Raw genomic sequence first — 18860 nt, 5'->3', positions numbered from 1 at the left:
GAGTTCAAAAAATATTGATGGAGAAACACATTGCATAATAACAAAGGAGTCATTGTACCAAGTCGACAGAACCACCTTAAATGCTTTAGATCAATTGTGAATTTCAAAGTACAGGAAACAAAAACAAAACTGAGGAGACAAATCACAATTACAGCTGGGTATTTCAACATTTGCTTCCCAATAATTGACAGAACAAGAGGTCACAAAATGAAGTTGACCACCTTGATTGAACTGGCATTTACAGAACACACTACCCAAAACAGCATATAAACATTCTTTTCAAGTACACTTAAAACATTCACCAAGACAGATCATATTCTAGGCCATGAAACAACTCTCAATAAATTTAAAAGAGATCAAAATCATGCCAACTAGGTTCTCTGGCCACAAAAGGATTAAGCTAAAACAGTAATAGATTAATAATTGGAAAATCCTCTACATAACTGGAGACTAAATAATTGACTTCTAAATAAACTATGGAGTCCAAGAAGAAATCACAAGGTAAAATAAAAAGTATTTTGAATGGAATGTAAAAAAACCCCACACTCTTAGATACAGCTAAAACAATTCTCTGCAGGAAATTGATTCTTTTAATGTTTATATTAGGAAAGAAAAAAAGTCTGAAATAAATGATCTAAGCTTCCATCTTAAGTCTCAGAAGAAGAGCAACTTAAACCCACAACAATCAGAAGGAAAGAAATCAAGAGGAGAAATTATGGAACTACAAACACAAAAGCAACAGAGAAAAATTACTGATACCAAACGTTAGTATTTTTTGAGATATCAGTAGTATCATATGGCTCTAGCCAGACTAATAAACTGAAAAGAGAAATAAGACAAATTATCAACATTAGGAATACAAACAAAAGCACTACAGAGCATACATCTATAAAAAGATAGTAAGGGAATAATAAAACATGTTTATACCCATAAACTTGACAACTTAGATAACATGGACAAGTTTCTAAAAAGACCCAAAATACCAAAATTGACTCAAGAAAAAACAGAAAACAAAATAACACCACGTTGTCTATTAAAATTAAATTACAAGTTAAAAACTTCACAAAGATAACTCCAGGCTCTGAAGGATCCACTGTTGAATTTTAACAAACCTTTGAGAAAGAGGTAATACAAATTCTACCAGAAAGCAGAAAAGGGATCAAATTCCAATTCATTTTATAAGACTACCTCGACCCTAATACCAACACCAGACTAAGATTCTACTTTAAAAATGCAAGGTCGCATTCACACTGAAAATCAATACACGCATTTCATACTAAAAGAAAAACCATAGCATCCTATTGCTAAATGTGGAGAAAGCATCAGATAAAATTCAGGATCTAGTCATGATTTTTAAAACTAAACTTAACAAACTAGGAATGAAAGGAATTTCCCAACCTTATAAAGGACACACATGAAAAACTTATACCTAACATCATACCTAACAGCTAAAGAGTGAATATTTTCCATTAACTTTGAGAACATAGCAAAGATCTCTAACTACTTCTATTCATAATCTACCAAAGATCCTGGCCAGTGAAATAAGGCAAAACACAAGAAAAATCGGTGTCTGTATACACACACATATACTAAACTATAAGAATTAAAAAAAGTAGAACATTTGTTATTCACAGATATATTGAAAGTATAAAATTCTACAAAATCTACATAAAATGGTATTAAAATTCGTATATGAGTTTAGCAAAGCTGCAATACAGGTCAAAGTACAAAATCAACTATAGTTCTATATCAGAAAAATGAACAGCTGGAAGCTGTAATTTTGAAATATCATTTACAATGGCACCACAATATTCAGTACTTAGGAATAAATTATATAAAATGTGTGCAAGGGCATAAAAACAAATATGGAACAGAATAGAGCGCCCAGGAAAAAATCCACACACCTATGGTCAATTCATCTTCACCAGTGGAGACAAGAATATACAATAGAGACGAGACAGCCTCTTCAGCAAGCGGTGTTGGCTAAACTGGATAGCAGCCTTTGTATCAATGAAATTAGAATACTCCCTCACCCCATACACAAAAATAAACTGAAAATGGCTTGAAGACTTAACAAGACACCATAAGCCTTCAACAAGAAAATACAGGCAAGACATTCTCTGACATAAATCTTAACATGTTATGTTCTCTTAGGGCAGTCTACCCAGGCAATGGAAATAAGAGCAAAAATACACAAACGGGACCTAATTGAACTCAAAAGCACTTGCACAGCAAAGGAAACCAGGAGCAAGACTAACGAACTACAGAATAGGAAAAAAAAAATCTGCAAATGATATGGCTGACAAAGGCTTTAATTAATTTCCAGAATATATATAAACAGCACATACAGCCTAACCACCACCAAAAAAAACCTAATCCGAAAACGGGCAGAGGACCTAAACAGGACATACAAATGACCCACAGGCATATGAAAACGTGCTCAATATCACTAATTATAAGATAAATGCAAATTAAAATTACCATCTCCTACCACCTCACACCAGGCAGAATGCCCATCATTCAAAAAAGTTCATGAAGAATCAACGCTGTAGAGGGTGTGGAGAAAAGGGAACCCTCATACACTGCTGCTGGGAATGTAGTTTTGTGTAGCCACTATGGAAAACACTATAGAAATTCCTCACAAAACTAAAACCAGTCTCCCCATATGACCCAGCAATCTCACTTCTCGGTTTCCAACTGGAGGGAACTCTAATGTCAAAAAATACCTGCACCCCAATGTTCGAAGCACCGCTATCTACAACAGCCAAGACATGGGAGCAACCTAGATACGGCAACAGATAACTGGGTAAAGGAGGTGTGGTAAATTTACACAACAGAATACCACTCGACAAAAAAAAAAAATTCTACTTTGTCGTAAAAAATAGTAAAATAATGCCATCTGCAGCAACATGGATGGACCTCCCTTCTCACCAACGGCGCGACCGCCCCCTGATGGCACTGCACTCGCCTCCCGGTAGCCCACTGGCCTGGAAACAAAGTGTCCCCAGGAGCCTGGGGCAGCAGCGGGCAGACAGGGGCATTGCCCCTGGCAAGCGGGTCGATTGGCCCTCATCTCCACTGGAGCACGGCCTGGGGGCGGCCTCTGGCGCCCCGGCTACGCTGGAAGCACGTCCCCAGGTCAACCTGCTCCCGGGAGGCGGGCGCGGTGCGGTCAGGGGGCGGCCGCTGCGGCGGCAGCGGTGATGGTGGGATTTGGGCTGCCCCATGCAAGCGCAGGATCTGCTCCCATTTCCTGCTGTCGCTTTCGCTGCCGCCGCGCCCTCACTCCGACTGCACCGCGCCCGCCTCCCAGAAGCAGGCTGACTTGTACCCTGGGTCACGCCAACATGGGGACATAGTGGCCGCCCCCAGGCCAGGCCTTGGGGCAGATGGGAACCAGTCAGCCGAAGGAGCGTCGCGGCAGCCCCTTCCAACCTCGCCGTTGCCACCTCCCGCCACGAACCCTGAACGGCCACGCCCGCCTCAAGCGAGCAGGCTGACCGCAGGCTGACCTGGGGACATGTCTCCAGCGAACCTGGGACAGCAGAGGCCGCCCCCAGGCCAGGCCGCCAGGGACATCGGGGCAAACCGACCAGCTCCCACCTCGCACGGGCTGAGCCCTCTCCCCGCCGCCGCCGCCGATGCCGCCGCCATCGCCAATGCCGCCGCCCCCGCACCCTGACAGCACCGCGTCTGCCTCCCAGGAGCAAACCGACCGAGATTCCTCAAACAACTAACAACAGACTTGCCAAAAGCTTTTCATCCCGGTGACAGGCCAACAGGTTTCCAAAGGCCCAGGCCTTGCCGGTTACTCCGCCCCTGCTTAGCTGCGCCCAGGAGGGTCCAGGGCGGCCTCCGCTCGCCAGGCGGGGCCACCGACGCAGGAAGGCCACGGCCTGAGGGCCAGTCGGAGGCGCTCCGGGGCCGACCGGCGCCCTCCCACCTCCCCGGGCTGCAGCCGCTCTCCCAAACCCGGGTGAAAAAGCGGCGGCAAAGAGGCGGGGTTCGGGGACTACTAACGCTGGAAGGGTGCACCAGGAACCACGGATGCAGGTCCCGGACCCACCTCAGGGTCCTAATGGGCCACCCAGCCCGGGCCTTACCTACGCACCCCTACCTACGCGCCTCCACAACTGCGCAGCCCACGCCTAACCTGCCGGCTCCCCGACCTGCCCGCCCGCACCAAGGCCCCCTTACCTGCCAGGCAGCTGCAGCGGAGGCGACGACAAGCGGCGGTCCGGACCCCAGGCCGCGTTCCTCCTGAGGGGCTGGTCCAGGGGCACCCGGCTCCCGCCAGCTCCCACGCGCTCTGGACGGAGTCTAGCGTCCGTGAATCCGCATGTCAGTGCGTGCGCGCGCGCGCGCCCCTCCTCCTCCAGCCCGCAGCGGGCACGCGCGGGCTGGGTCACCTGCTGTCCTTAGACCTGACGACTGGGGTCTGGAGGGCCCCGGCGGGGCCGGGCTGTGGGGCGCTGGGGCGGGCCTACTCTCCGGCCCGAGCCTGGCCCGATCCCTAACCCCCCCAGGCCCTCACCCTGCCAGGGACCCGGTCTCCGCACCCCAGCAAGGACCACCACCGGCCAGGGCCTGGCCGCACCCCCCAGCTCCACTCCCCCTGCTCGCCACCCCTCCCACCCCATCACTGCCTCCTCACCCCGAGCCAGGCCCGGTTCCCCGACGGGACCCCCAAGATCAGGTTTCTCTCTGCTCACACCGAGGTCCCCGCCACCACACCCTGCCCCACTGGGTCATAACCTGTGGCCCCTGCGCCCTAAGCTGACCCCTCAAGCCTCATCCTGGGCCCCCCCCACCATCCCCAGATGGTCCCCTCACCCTGGGAATGCACCTCAGCTGGTAATTTTGAAACTGTCATTCACAATGGCATCAAAACTTTCAGTACTTGAGAATAAATTCTACAGAGTACGTGCAAGATCTCTATTCTGAAACATGGAACAACACGTCGCTGGAAGAAATTAAAGACTAGACCTAGAATAGTCAGAACAGTTTCGAAAAACAACTATTGGAAGACTTACACTATCCGATTTCAACACTTACTATAAAGCTAAAGGAAGTCTAAAAACTGTACGGTAATGGTAAAAGAAAAGAAACGTACATCAACATGACAGGGGAAAAAGTACAGAGCCATACTAAGAGGTCAAGATAGCTCAGTGGATAAATTAACATATTAGAGGTTCTAGGTGAAAGAATGGTGGACATCACCCACAAGGAGCATCTCCATTCCCACCCACCAGGTTTTCCTAGGAACCACCTCGGGGTCCTGTCTTGCCTCTAAGATCTCACTGAAACAGAACCTTTTGGAAGGGACATGAGGATTCACACTTCATTTGGGGGCAATGGCTAAAAAGACTAAGACCTAGAAATGATCTATTTACTCAGTTTACTAGTCATAAACCATCGCTTTACTGAATGTGAATTATGCTAGGCCAATCTTAAAAACACTTCAGAACTAAGCTCCTGTAACCTGAACCACAGAAACACAGAAACACAAAATATCCTAAGAGGATACCATGAACAACTGTATGGAAACACACTGGACAACCTGGAAGAAACGGACAAGTTTCTGGAAGCATACAGCCCACCAAAACTGAATCAAGAAGACACAGACCGCTTAAACAGACCAATCACCAGAAATGAAACGGAACTGGCAATTTAAAAAAAAAAAAAAAAAAAAAAAAAAAAAACCTCCCTGCAAACATAAGTCCAGGACCGGAATGCTTCACTGGGGAATTCTACCAAACATACAAAGAACTCATAATGATCCTTCTCAAACTCTTCAAAAAGACTGAAAAGGAGGGAATACTCCCACGCTCATTCTGTATCACCCTAATACCAAAACCAGACAAAGACACTATCAGAACACAAAATTACAGGCCAACACCACTGAGGAAAGTAGACCCAAAAATCCTCAACAAAGTATAAAATACATCACACACCGTCATCAAGTTGGATTCATCCCAGGGACACAAGATGGTTCAACATACGCAAATCGATAAATGTGATACACCATAGCCACAAAAGGAAGGACAAAAACCACATGACACTCAATATATGCAGGAAAAGCATTTGAGAAAATTCACCCATTGGTGATAAAAAAAAAAAAAAAACTCTCACTAAAGTGGGTGTAGAGGAAACATATCTCAACAGAAGAAAAGCTATTTATGACAAACCAACAGCCAGCACAGTACTCAACAGTGAAAAACAGAAAACCTTCCCACTAAAATCTGGAACAAAACAAAGATGCCCACTCACACCACTTCTATTCAACATAGTCTTGGAAGTCCTAGCCACAGATCTCAGGCAAGAAAAACAAATAAAAGGGATCCAAATTGGAAAAGAAAAGGTAAAGTTTTCATTATACAAAGAGGACATGATGCTATATACACAAAACCCTAAAAGCTCCAGACAGAAACTACCAAAGCTACTAGAATTCAGCAAGAGAGCAGGACACAAGATTAATATACAAAAGTCAGTTGCATTTCTTTACACTAACAATCAACTGGAAAAGAAAGTGAAGAAAGGATCCCTTTTAAAATGCATCTAAAAAATAAAATAATTCGGAATAAATCTGACCAAGGAGGTGAAAGACTTGCACGTCAGAAACTTTCATTAAGGAAGTTAAAGAGGACTTTAAAAAAGGGAACGATATCCCATGCTCTCGGGTCGGGAAAATCAAAACTGTTAAAATGGTCATTCTGCTCAAGGCAATCTACAGATTTAATATGAGCCCTTATCAAATGACCCTGGACATTTTTTACAGAACTGAAACAAATGACCCTAAGATTTATAGGGAATCACAAAAGACTCAGAACTGCCAAAGCAATAATGAAGGAAAAGAATGAAGCTGGAGGAATAACTGCTCCCTGGCCCAAACTCAGACAACATTACAGAGTTCCAGTCAACACAGCAGCATTGTGTCGGCATAAAAAAACACACGGACCAATGGAACAGAATAGAGCGCCCAGGAAAAAATCCACACACCTATGGTCAATTCATCTTCACCAGTGGAGACAAGAATATACAATAGAGACGAGACAGCCTCTTCAGCAAGCGGTGTTGGCTAAACTGGATAGCAGCCTTTGTATCAATGAAATTAGAATACTCCCTCACCCCATACACAAAAATAAACTGAAAATGGCTTGAAGACTTAACAAGACACCATAAGCCTTCAACAAGAAAATACAGGCAAGACATTCTCTGACATAAATCTTAACATGTTATGTTCTCTTAGGGCAGTCTACCCAGGCAATGGAAATAAGAGCAAAAATACACAAACGGGACCTAATTGAACTCAAAAGCACTTGCACAGCAAAGGAAACCAGGAGCAAGACTAACGAACTACAGAATAGGAAAAAAAAAATCTGCAAATGATATGGCTGACAAAGGCTTTAATTAATTTCCAGAATATATATAAACAGCACATACAGCCTAACCACCACCAAAAAAAACCTAATCCGAAAACGGGCAGAGGACCTAAACAGGACATACAAATGACCCACAGGCATATGAAAACGTGCTCAATATCACTAATTATAAGATAAATGCAAATTAAAATTACCATCTCCTACCACCTCACACCAGGCAGAATGCCCATCATTCAAAAAAGTTCATGAAGAATCAACGCTGTAGAGGGTGTGGAGAAAAGGGAACCCTCATACACTGCTGCTGGGAATGTAGTTTTGTGTAGCCACTATGGAAAACACTATAGAAATTCCTCACAAAACTAAAACCAGTCTCCCCATATGACCCAGCAATCTCACTTCTCGGTTTCCAACTGGAGGGAACTCTAATGTCAAAAAATACCTGCACCCCAATGTTCGAAGCACCGCTATCTACAACAGCCAAGACATGGGAGCAACCTAGATACGGCAACAGATAACTGGGTAAAGGAGGTGTGGTAAATTTACACAACAGAATACCACTCGACAAAAAAAAAAAAATTCTACTTTGTCGTAAAAAATAGTAAAATAATGCCATCTGCAGCAACATGGATGGACCTCCCTTCTCACCAACGGCGCGACCGCCCCCTGATGGCACTGCACTCGCCTCCCGGTAGCCCACTGGCCTGGAAACAAAGTGTCCCCAGGAGCCTGGGGCAGCAGCGGGCAGACAGGGGCATTGCCCCTGGCAAGCGGGTCGATTGGCCCTCATCTCCACTGGAGCACGGCCTGGGGGCGGCCTCTGGCGCCCCGGCTACGCTGGAAGCACGTCCCCAGGTCAACCTGCTCCCGGGAGGCGGGCGCGGTGCGGTCAGGGGGCGGCCGCTGCGGCGGCAGCGGTGATGGTGGGATTTGGGCTGCCCCATGCAAGCGCAGGATCTGCTCCCATTTCCTGCTGTCGCTTTCGCTGCCGCCGCGCCCTCACTCCGACTGCACCGCGCCCGCCTCCCAGAAGCAGGCTGACTTGTACCCTGGGTCACGCCAACATGGGGACATAGTGGCCGCCCCCAGGCCAGGCCTTGGGGCAGATGGGAACCAGTCAGCCGAAGGAGCATCGCGGCAGCCCCTTCCAACCTCGCCGCTGCCACCTCCCGCCACGAACCCTGAACGGCCACGCCCGCCTCAAGCGAGCAGGCTGACCTGGGGACATGTCTCCAGCGAACCTGGGACAGCAGAGGCCGCCCCCAGGCCAGGCCGCCAGGGACATCGGAGCAAACCGACCAGCTCCCACCTCGCACGGGCTGAGCCCTCTCCCCGCCGCCGCCGCCAATGCCGCCGCCCCCGCACCCTGACAGCACCGCGTCTGCCTCCCAGGAGCAAACCGACCGAGATTCCTCAAACAACTAACAACAGACTTGCCAAAAGCTTTTCATCCCGGTGACAGGCCAACAGGTTTCCAAAGGCCCAGGCCTTGCCGGTTACTCCGCCCCTGCTTAGCTGCGCCCAGGAGGGTCCAGGGCGGCCTCCGCTCGCCAGGCGGGGCCACCGACGCAGGAAGGCCACGGCCTGAGGGCCAGTCGGAGGCGCTCCGGGGCCGACCGGCGCCCTCCCACCTCCCCGGGCTGCAGCCGCTCTCCCAAACCCGGGTGAAAAAGCGGCGGCAAAGAGGCGGGGTTCGGGGACTACTAACGCTGGAAGGGTGCACCAGGAACCACGGATGCAGGTCCCGGACCCACCTCAGGGTCCTAATGGGCCACCCAGCCCGGGCCTTACCTACGCACCCCTACCTACGCGCCTCCACAACTGCGCAGCCCACGCCTAACCTGCCGGCTCCCCGACCTGCCCGCCCGCACCAAGGCCCCCTTACCTGCCAGGCAGCTGCAGCGGAGGCGACGACAAGCGGCGGTCCGGACCCCAGGCCGCGTTCCTCCTGAGGGGCTGGTCCAGGGGCACCCGGCTCCCGCCAGCTCCCACACACTCTGGACGGAGCGCAGAGGCGTCGCATCCTCCCGTCTGTGCGTGCGCGCCCCTTCTCCTCCTACCCCCGGCGCGGACGCTCGGGTTGGGTCTCCTACTGTACAGGACCTGAGGAGTGGGGCCTGGAGGGGCCGGGTGGTGGGCCGGATCCCCATCCCCAATGCCCTCACCCTGCCACAGACCGAATCGCAGCACCTAGCAAGAACCACCAGCTGCCAGGTCCTGGCCACACCCACCAGCTCCACTCCACCTGCTCGCCGCCCCTCCCACCCCATCAGTGCATGCACACTCCCAGCCAGGCCCTGTCCTGACCAGACCCGCAATAGAAGGTTTTTTCCTTCTCACACCGACGTCCCCGCCCCCACACCCTGCCCCACTAGGTTGTAACCTAAGGCCCCTGCACATCAACGTGACCCTTCAAGCCTCACCCTGGGTCACTCCACCATCCCAAGATGGTCCCCTCATCCCCAGATTGCACCTCAGACGTGTCCCCAGCACTCCGAGCACCCTTCACCCGGGCCCGGCCCCCTGACCTCTCAGCCTGTCTCCCCTCACTGTGAGATCTCCCCTCAATCCGAGTGCACCCCTATCCTGAGCTGACTGCCTCACCCCTCACCCTCTGGGGGGCAGGGTGGTCTGGGCACAGGTCACCATGGCGACAGCTGCCAGACAGGTATCCTGTGCAGTGTGGGCCCACAGCCTTGTGTCTGAGGCTCCGAGGTGCCACGGGCGGGCTGGAGGTGGTTCCAATTCCCAGCCGGGCGCCCTGCTGCCCCCTACCCATGCCCTATGCCTCCTCTGAGCCAGCGGGTCAGGGTGTCCCTGAATGAGCCTGGCTTGCCAATGGGCCTTGGGTGGGTGATGGTATGGATGGTGATCTGGACACCAATGGAGAAGGCGCTGGACACTTGGACCTGAGGGGGAAGGGGAGTGGGAGGGGGTTGGCGGCCCAAACTGGAGAGGCACAGCAGGCGGTGGGCTGTTTGCATAGCCTGGGTTCCGCCCAGGTGGGTGCAGGGACCTTATTCATTCACGCTGAGGAAGAGGGACTGCAGCTTTTAAAGTGTGCACATTAGGAGCCCAAGGATGGATAGCAAAGCAGACAGCTGGGCTGGCCAGGCCACCTTGGAACCCACTGCAACTCTGGTCCCTTCCATCCAGAGAAGCCTGACTGTTGATGGGTGAATGAGACATATCCCGACCCCCATCCCCACACCCACCCCCCACTCACACCCCCACCCCCCACTCACACCCCCACACCCCCTCACACACCGCCCCACCCCGTGTAGTTTGCAGGCAACTGAAGGGACTTTGACGGGTAACTTTGCCCACTGAGAATTGTTCCTTTCTCTGAGGGAGATCAGTTCCAGCCACAGTCACAGTGACCATGACAGGGCTCCTATAGGAACCCCAGCCTGGAGAGGAGGAGGACCTGCCAGAAACATCCTCTTCTCTCTCACCAAAAGGCACTTTAATAGACAAGAACAGATCTGACTGCATATTAGACCTGTTCCTTTTTTCTTTAAGGCTGTGCCGTTTTCTAGGCTTTGTCTTCCTAGCTCTGCACCTTTTGTAAAACAGTGTTGCCTTTAGCCTGAAATAGACAGGAGAGCCTATTCTCAAGGCTCTGACCTTTAAGGATATTAACACTTTTGCACTCCTACAAAGATAACAAGTTGCAGAATTGAAAATAACATTTGTTTTCTTGGAGGTTTACTGGGACACCATGATCTGACCCATGTGGACAGGTGCAAGAATGAAGAATTCCAGGAACAAGGAATTCCTACACCAACAAGTTTGCAACAACCAACCACACTCCCTCCCCTTTTTAGTATCAAAGGAGGCTAATTCTGACTTGGGGAAGATGGTTCTTCAGGACATTAGTCTGACATCTTCTCGGTCTTCCAGCTTTCCAAATGAAGTCACTATTCCTTGCCCCAACACCTGGTCTCCTGATTTTTTGGCCTGTCCTGTGTAGAGTAGAACGAGTTTGGACTAGGTAACAGCACCTCACACCTTCCCAGTACAAGACAACTTTTATTTCCTACCTCAGAGAAGAGTGCAACAATACAATAGAGATACACCATCTCGCCCCTCACCATCTCATCCCCACCCCATTCCCCCCTATTGCCTCAATCCCCGACTCCCACCATTGCCTGCCATCGCCCACCCCCCACCATCTCAGCCCCATTGCCCCCCACACTCCTCATCCTCACCCCCATCTCCCTGGGGACCCCCACCCCCATCTGGCCCTCCATTATGTTCCTGCTGATCCCACCACTCACCTCCCTGCCCATGGGGTCTCTGGGCATCCTTGAGGGCTCACTTGGAGGAGGCACAGATGGGGGTCTCAAGGCCCTCAGGGCCTGCTGGGTGACTGTGGGTCCCAGAGAAGGCCCCAGGGCAGGCGGTTTTCAGAGGCTCAGAGGCTCAGAGGCTGTGGTGGACAGTATGATGAGACCCTGGCTGTCCCCATCCACTCCCAGCTGTGGCCAGTTCTGGGCATGCCGACTCTCAGCTGAGACTGGGCGGAGGAGGGGCTACAGTCAGAAGACCTGAGGTGCTAGAGAGTGGGGTCCTTGGAGATCTGCGGGCGACCCAGGGGGCCTGGCTGAGTCACGGATCCAAACCAGGCTGGGGGTGGAGAGGGCCCACCAAGCCCCATGCCCACCGCCTGGAACAGGTGCCCCAAGCCAGCCCAAACCTCCCTCTTTGGCATGGGGACTTCCCACAGCACATCTCACTGCTCAGAGGCTCAGAGACGCAGGGTAGGGGGCCCTGTGGCCCCGCCAGAGTGCAGTGTTGTCGGGGGCCACCCGGGGCAGGTGTCCTTGAGGCCCGGTTGTCCCAGGGTGATTTCAGGACGTGAGAGGGCGCCCTCCGCCACCTCTGTCCCTGCTCCCCATCGGATCCCTGACTGTCTGGTCCCCCCTCACTGGGGGCACCTTTAGAAAGGTTTCCTCTCAACAGCAGCAACACACACACACACACACACACACACACTCACTCTGCTGCCTATGCACACACTCCCTCCCTCCCACGCCTCCACACTCTCTCACACACACATACAGATGTGCGCCAACTTGCTTACACATGTCCCTCAGTCCCAGCCTGTCCCAGCCAGGGGACCCACAGCCCTGCTCCTGGCTGCTGGGTCAGCCTCCTCCCTGGAGCTCAGCCTGGGCTGCAGGTCCGGCTTGGCCTGTCTCCGCCCAGCCCAGCCCAGCACTTGAGACACAGCTGGTGGTGGCCCTGAGCTCTGCCCAGCCCACACTCTCTGTCAACCTCCCTCACCCCAGCTGTTCCAGGGAGGAGGGAGAGGGCGCCCCACATGTGTTGGGGAGGCCCAGGTCGGGAGCCTTGGTGCCTGTGGGTACTAGGGACCGGGGCCTTCCCTGCCTCTCTTGGGACGGGCAGTCCTGATGCAGCCAGTGGTGCAGATGGGGCAGTTACAGGGGCAGCAGGAGCCAGGAGACCTGGGGTCCATGAATCATGTCCAGACTACATGCCCCCTTACTCCGCCCTCATCCCCGCTCTGAGGTGTAGGAGCTCTGTGATCCCCACCTGGCCAGGCCTGCGCCAGCTTCCCTGGGGCCTCCGTGCTGTCTGCCCAGCTACCAGGCCCCTTCCTGGCCACCTCTTCTGATCTTGCCACCATCCCACACCCTCCCTATGTGACCTTGGACTGGTGACCTTGGATGAGGCCCTTTTCCTGGGACAGATCCATGCCTGGTGTGTGGCATCACTCATAGGCCAGGAGCTGGGCAGGCATGGAAGCTGTCTCCCTCTCGGGGCTCAGTGGCTTGATCTGGGAGCAGGGACACATGGAGAGGAGAGGGCACTGACTTATGTCACACCCAGAATTTCAGAAGCCTCCCGTCCTCATGAGAGTGCCCTGCTCCCCTGGGACACCCCAGCAGATGGGAGAGATGCTCTCACAGTCCCCATCTGGGGCTCTCCCAAGAGCGTGGTTGTGTGCATGCAGGTGCACGTGTGCAAGGATGTGTGTGCACGCTCGGGGTCACAGGATGCCATGGGAGCTTGGAGGAGGAGGGCACATCTGCTGTTGGGAGGCTCAGATTTCTAGGGCAGCCCCACGTCCTGAAGGATAGGTGGGTGTTTGCTGGGCAGAGGGCAGGGCAGCCCAGGACTTGCCATGGCAAAAGCCTGAGCACAGGGGTGTCTTCAAGGCCTGCAAGTATTTAGGGTGACAGACCCTGAGCAAACAGAGGTGTGAGAAGGGTGAGGGTCTATACAGGGCAGCCTGGAGCAGAGTCAGTACAGGACAAGGCCCCTCCCTGCACCCTCCAGCAGCTGGCCTTCCGGGGTCCTTTCTCTCTCCTCCTGGGCAGCTCCACTGACTTCCAGCCCTGGGGGCCCCTGTGCCCAGGCGTGTGGGCAGGGGAAGGAGGCCTCCCTGGGGGCTGGGCCGGGCAGGCATGGTGGGCGTGGTGGGCTTCTTGAGAGGCCCGGCCCTGCTGGCAACCTGACCCTGCCAGGTGCCCCCTCCCTGCCCAGTGGGGACACCTCTCTGGTCTGCCCCCACCTCTCTGCGGTGAGTGGAGTATGGCCAGGGGCCTCCTTAGGGCAGGCCTGGGGTGCCCCACAGTCAGCCGGGGGATTGGGGGCCTGGTTGGCTGGCACAGGCTGGGAGTAGGGGCAGATGGTGGCCGTGGGGCCGGAGGGGAAGGCTGATCTACCACCCCACCTGGCTCTGTGCTCATGAAGGGAGGCCTGCCTGGGCCCCCCTGCCCCTCCTCACCACCCCAAGCCCCTTAGATGGCGCAGACAGGTTGCCTTGGGCCTGTGATGGGGTCTCCCACCAGGGCTGTCTCTGATTTCAGGTGATGAGCTGCCTCACCTACTACGGCCCAGGGGGTATATGTGGGGGCCCATGGGGCATCCCAAGTAGGGAGGACATGCTGCAGTGGGCAGGGTGGTCAGGGGCCCCTGGGCAGCCTCTCCTGCTGCCTCTCCCAGCTCTGTGAGCCCACCAGCCCCCCCAGGCCACCCTCAGTGCCATGGGTGCCCACCTGCCCCTTCCTCCCTCCCCAGCGCAGCCTTCCCCGGACACACAGGCTGGCACTGTTCAGAGGGCCAGCAGGACAACAGAGTGCCTTTTGTGGCTGGGGTCTAGAAATGCCATTGGCGACCTGGGGTGGGTGGGGAGGGGAAGGAGGAAGGGCCTGGGTCTTGTCTGTGTGCTAGGCAAGGCTCGGGGAGGGTCTGGCAGGCTGAGGTGAGGCTGGAAATCCCTGGAGCCCCAGGGACCAGCGTCCAGCCCATGCCCTTGTTGTCGGCAGGGAAACCAAGGCACCGAGGCTTATGATCACAGGCAGGGGATATGGGCAGATCACTCTTTTTGGATACATCTGGGATGGTGGTAGGAGGTGGGTGTGGCGTCTCTCTGCTGATGGGGACCCTGCCAGCCTCCATGCCAGCCGATACGGAGCCTGCCCCGTGGGAGTCCCAGAGATTGGAGACTGGTCCTGGTGTGTGGTCAGTAAACTAGTCATTGTCTCTCTCCCTCGTCGCTTTGGCTCCAGCTACTTGTCCCCGCCTGGCATGGCTATCTCTCTGAGGTCCCCCACCCCTCTCCCCAAGGACAACCTGCAGGCTCTGGGAGGCCATGTGACAGGCTAGGGGTAGAAGCTGAGATGTGGGCTGTACACCTGGAGAGCCTCCTGGCAGCAGGGCATTTTGGTCCTGAGGATGTGATGGGAGAGGCAGGACCTGGGTGTGGGGGCTTGTGTGCTAATTGGTCACTGTCCTTGGGAAACCAAGAGGGACAGTGAGTGATGGGCACTGCAGTGACCCAGGCTGGTGTATGGGAAGCCAAGGGCCAGACAGGGGACCCTGTGGCATGGGGGAGATAGTCACCTGTCACCCAGTGAGCACCACTAGAGAGGAGTGCCCAGTGACCATGCTGAGCCGCGGCCCTGGGTCAGAGCCCACGAGCTTTTTCCACCCCTCACCTTTGGTCAGCAGGCTGGCAGAGTTTGACCCCAGCAGAGGCCTTGTGTGCTTGGTGTGGCTGAGGGGAGAGGGGAAGCCAGCTCGGGGGAGCCCAGCCCAGAGGGAGCCACAATTCAGATGCCCCAGCTGGAAGCCCAGTAATCTCCATGACCCTGTCTCTCCTCTGACCCCCTCCTGTCCCAGACACCACACAGGCCTCCTTCCAGCTCCCCCTGCCTGCACCTGCCTTCTCCGAGTCAGAGGGATCCCACCAGTGAAGACCAGGTCCTGCCCCCTCATTCTAGGGTCCTGCTCGAGGGGGCAGGTGGGAGCTCCCCCACACTCCCTCACCCCATCCAAGCTCTGATCACCCAGGCCTGGGATGGACTCAACTTGTCAACCTCCACCCTCACTGTGTGGCCCGGGGCCCAACACAGGTGTACCCTGGCCCAAGCCTTGGAGGGGCCTCTGAGGCATTTATCCAAGGCCTTGTTGCAGCATTTCAGGCAGGCAGTTAGTGGGCATGGAGAGGCTTAGGCTCTGGAAAGCATCTGTGGGTCTGTTTGGGGTGGGACAGAGGGTACAGCATGGCAGGTGGAGGGTGTGTGACCACTGGCAGGCACAGGTGCTGTCCCTGCTGGCGGCCTGGGCCTCCTGCCCAGCTCTGCCCCGAGATCCAGCCAGAAGAGGCAGGGCGGGCCAGTTCCGTGGTGCTCAGACTCATCGCTGGAAGCCTTCTGGCCAGCAGAGCCTGCCCCAATGCCCAGGGCGTGGAGCAGTTCAAGTTTAGAGGACGGTACCCTCTGTGGAGTCCCAGGGCTCCAAGGAACCCTGTTCGAGAACCGCATGGGTGGGCTCTTCTGGGCTGTCTTCTGGCCCCAAGAGCCAGCTGAAGGATCACTCCAGAGCCTCAGTCCTGGGGGTGCGGCTGCCTGAAAGGGCTTTGCCCTGATCTGCCCCTAAACCCCCTCCCCACTGCTACCTCCCACCTCCTCAGGGTCCAGGCCAGAAATGTCCCCTCCACACCCCACAGCCCAGCTGGGGCTGGAGGTTCTCTCTTATGTGTCCTGAGCAGCCTCCCCCTGCCTCCTTCCCCCCCGCAGTCCAGCCCCTCGTGCGGCCAGGGCGGGCTTTCCAAGGGGCAGTTCTGACTGGGGTGCTATCCTGCTTCTCATGCTCACTGCCACCGCCTGCCCTCTGTGCAGGACAGAGGGGGTGGGCCTGGCTCCCTGACAGGCGCTGAAGGAGAGGAGTGAGCTGGTGCAGACGAGGCCGCCCCACAGGGATGCCGGGAGGGCCTGGACTCGGCCCTGCTCCTGCAGGCCCTGGGACAGGGGCAGGATCCAGATTGGTTCTGCCTGGCCTGGGGCAGTGCCAGGCCGTGCAGAGGGCAGGGACTTTGTCCAGCAGGCCTGGGCTCGGAGCCTGGTGTGGGCGCCCAGGACCCTCAAGCCCCCACCAGGGTGGCTCCTCTGTGGCCCCCATGAGCCCATCTGCAAACTGGAGCCACAGCAGGTACCCCCAGGACTGCTGCTGCAGGAACTCAGTGCCTGGCTCAGGGTGGAGCCCAGCGGTGGTCCCCTCCCGCCGTGAGCCCTGCTGTTTCCTCCAGGCCCGTGAGTCCACAGCTTGGTGGAGGCGGCCCTGCTCACACCTGCCTCCACCACCTTCTCACCCCCAGCTCAGGATCCTGAGCTTCTACTCCGGGCTGTACCTGCTATCCAGACGGGAGGGCTGTGGGGTGGGCTGCCAGGGGCTGGGATGAGGAGGGGAGAGTGTGGGCCTGGCCTGGGCCATCTCAGACTGTGCGGGCCTTGACCCCCGGTCAACAGGGACAGGACAGAGTGAGGTGGCTGTCGTGTGGCGGGTAGGGTGGTGTTGGGGAGGCACTGGACTTCGATCAGACGTTCCACTGGGGTTCTCCAGGGCATCAGAGGGTCTGTCCCAGGGCTGGGGCCCCAGGTGTTGGACTGGCGGCTGCATTAGGTCCCAGCTTGGGTGCAGGGAGGGGGTGTTACAGCTAGGGCTGGGGTCCAGGTAAGTTTTCAGGTCCCACTGCCACCCTGTGGTGAGGCCGAGGGGACAGCCTCCCAAGTGTGGGACCTTGGTGCCAGCCTCTATCCCAATACGTGTGGGTGGGTGGCCAGGAGAGGTGGCTCTGCCCACGTCCAAGACAGTCCCCAGAATGGTCCAGAGGGAGGGCAAGAGAAGGGTCTTCCCGATGCCAGGGGCCAAGTGCGGGTTTGCCCAGCACTGCTCCGAGGGCCAGCGTGAGGAGTTTGCAAGTTCTCTCTCAGGGGACCTGAACGTTTGCCACTAAAGAGCCCCCACAGAGCTGCCCCTGGTGACCTAGCATCCCCATTCCGCCTCTCTCCCCCTGGGGTCCCCTCCTGCCCCATCTCTGGGTAAACCAGCAGGTCCAGTGCTTACCCTTATGCCAGGAGCGTGAAGCCTCACTCGCACTTACAGATGGGGACACTGAGGCTGGGAGGTGCGGACTGGCCTGCGTCCACACAGCCATGAGAGGGGCAGCCCGAGTCCAGCCATCCTGGCCTGGGTGGCTCAGAGCCGGAGGCCGCCCACGCCCAGCTCTTGTGCCTACAGGCCCGCCAGGAAGGACGCCAGCAGGGGACTGCAGAGTGGGGACCGACCTTGTGTCACTGGCCAGTTGGGGCCAGGCAGCAAGAAGCAGTGAGTCCCTGTGGGCAGGCGGCCGGCATGCGCAGGGTCAGCACCGGAGGTGCCAACACCAGGATCCCAGGCCAGCTCTGGGCCGCAGGCTGCAGTCTCCCTCCTCCGCCCGCTGGCCCAGCTGCTGCGTGGGGCGATGGCCCGCCAGGGGCTTTGGGGAGGGTGGGAAAACTGAGGCTTGGAGGCAGAAGAAAATTCCCAAGGTTCACGTGGAGGCAAGTCCAGGATGGACGGTGCTGGCTTCCTGACCCCAGGATAGCTCTGCTGCGTCCCTGCTCACCCAGGCTGGGAGCTGCCCCCCTCCCCCAGGTTTAAGCAGGCAGCACACAGCCAGCACCCTCTCCTGGAGCAGGGCAGGTCACCCCAGGGTCATGAGATTGGGGTCAATCTGGGGTGGTACGGTATGGGTACTCCTGCCTCCTCACTGTGACCCCGTCCAAGCCTTGGTTTCCTCACCATGAAATGCGGGGAGGGCAACAGTGCTGGCCTGGCCAAGGCGGGAGGCAGGGGTCAGTCTAGGCTGAAGCCTGGACCCAGTGGCTCCAGGAGACTCCAGGGGAGGGGGGAGAGGGCAGAAAAACTTCCTGACAGGAGCACTGATGGGACCCTGAAGGGTGCACCTGAGGGGTTATTTGACAGGCAGCAGAGCAGGTGGGGGCAGGGAGGAGGCAGTTGGACGTCAAAGTCACAGCCAGAGACTGGGGTCTGATCCCACCGTCATCCCCCAAAGAATAGGTCACTCCTGCAGTGAGGGGGCAGAGGTGGGAGAGATCTCTGTACCCACATGGGCTGAGGCGCAGAGGATGGGGGCTTCAGGGAGGCTGGAGGATGGCTGCAATG

The sequence above is a fragment of the Camelus bactrianus genome, chromosome 8, assembly GCF_048773025.1.
Source record: "Camelus bactrianus isolate YW-2024 breed Bactrian camel chromosome 8, ASM4877302v1, whole genome shotgun sequence".
In the NCBI taxonomy this organism is placed as follows: domain Eukaryota; kingdom Metazoa; phylum Chordata; class Mammalia; order Artiodactyla; family Camelidae; genus Camelus; species Camelus bactrianus.
Note: the sequence above shows the minus strand (reverse complement) of the source record.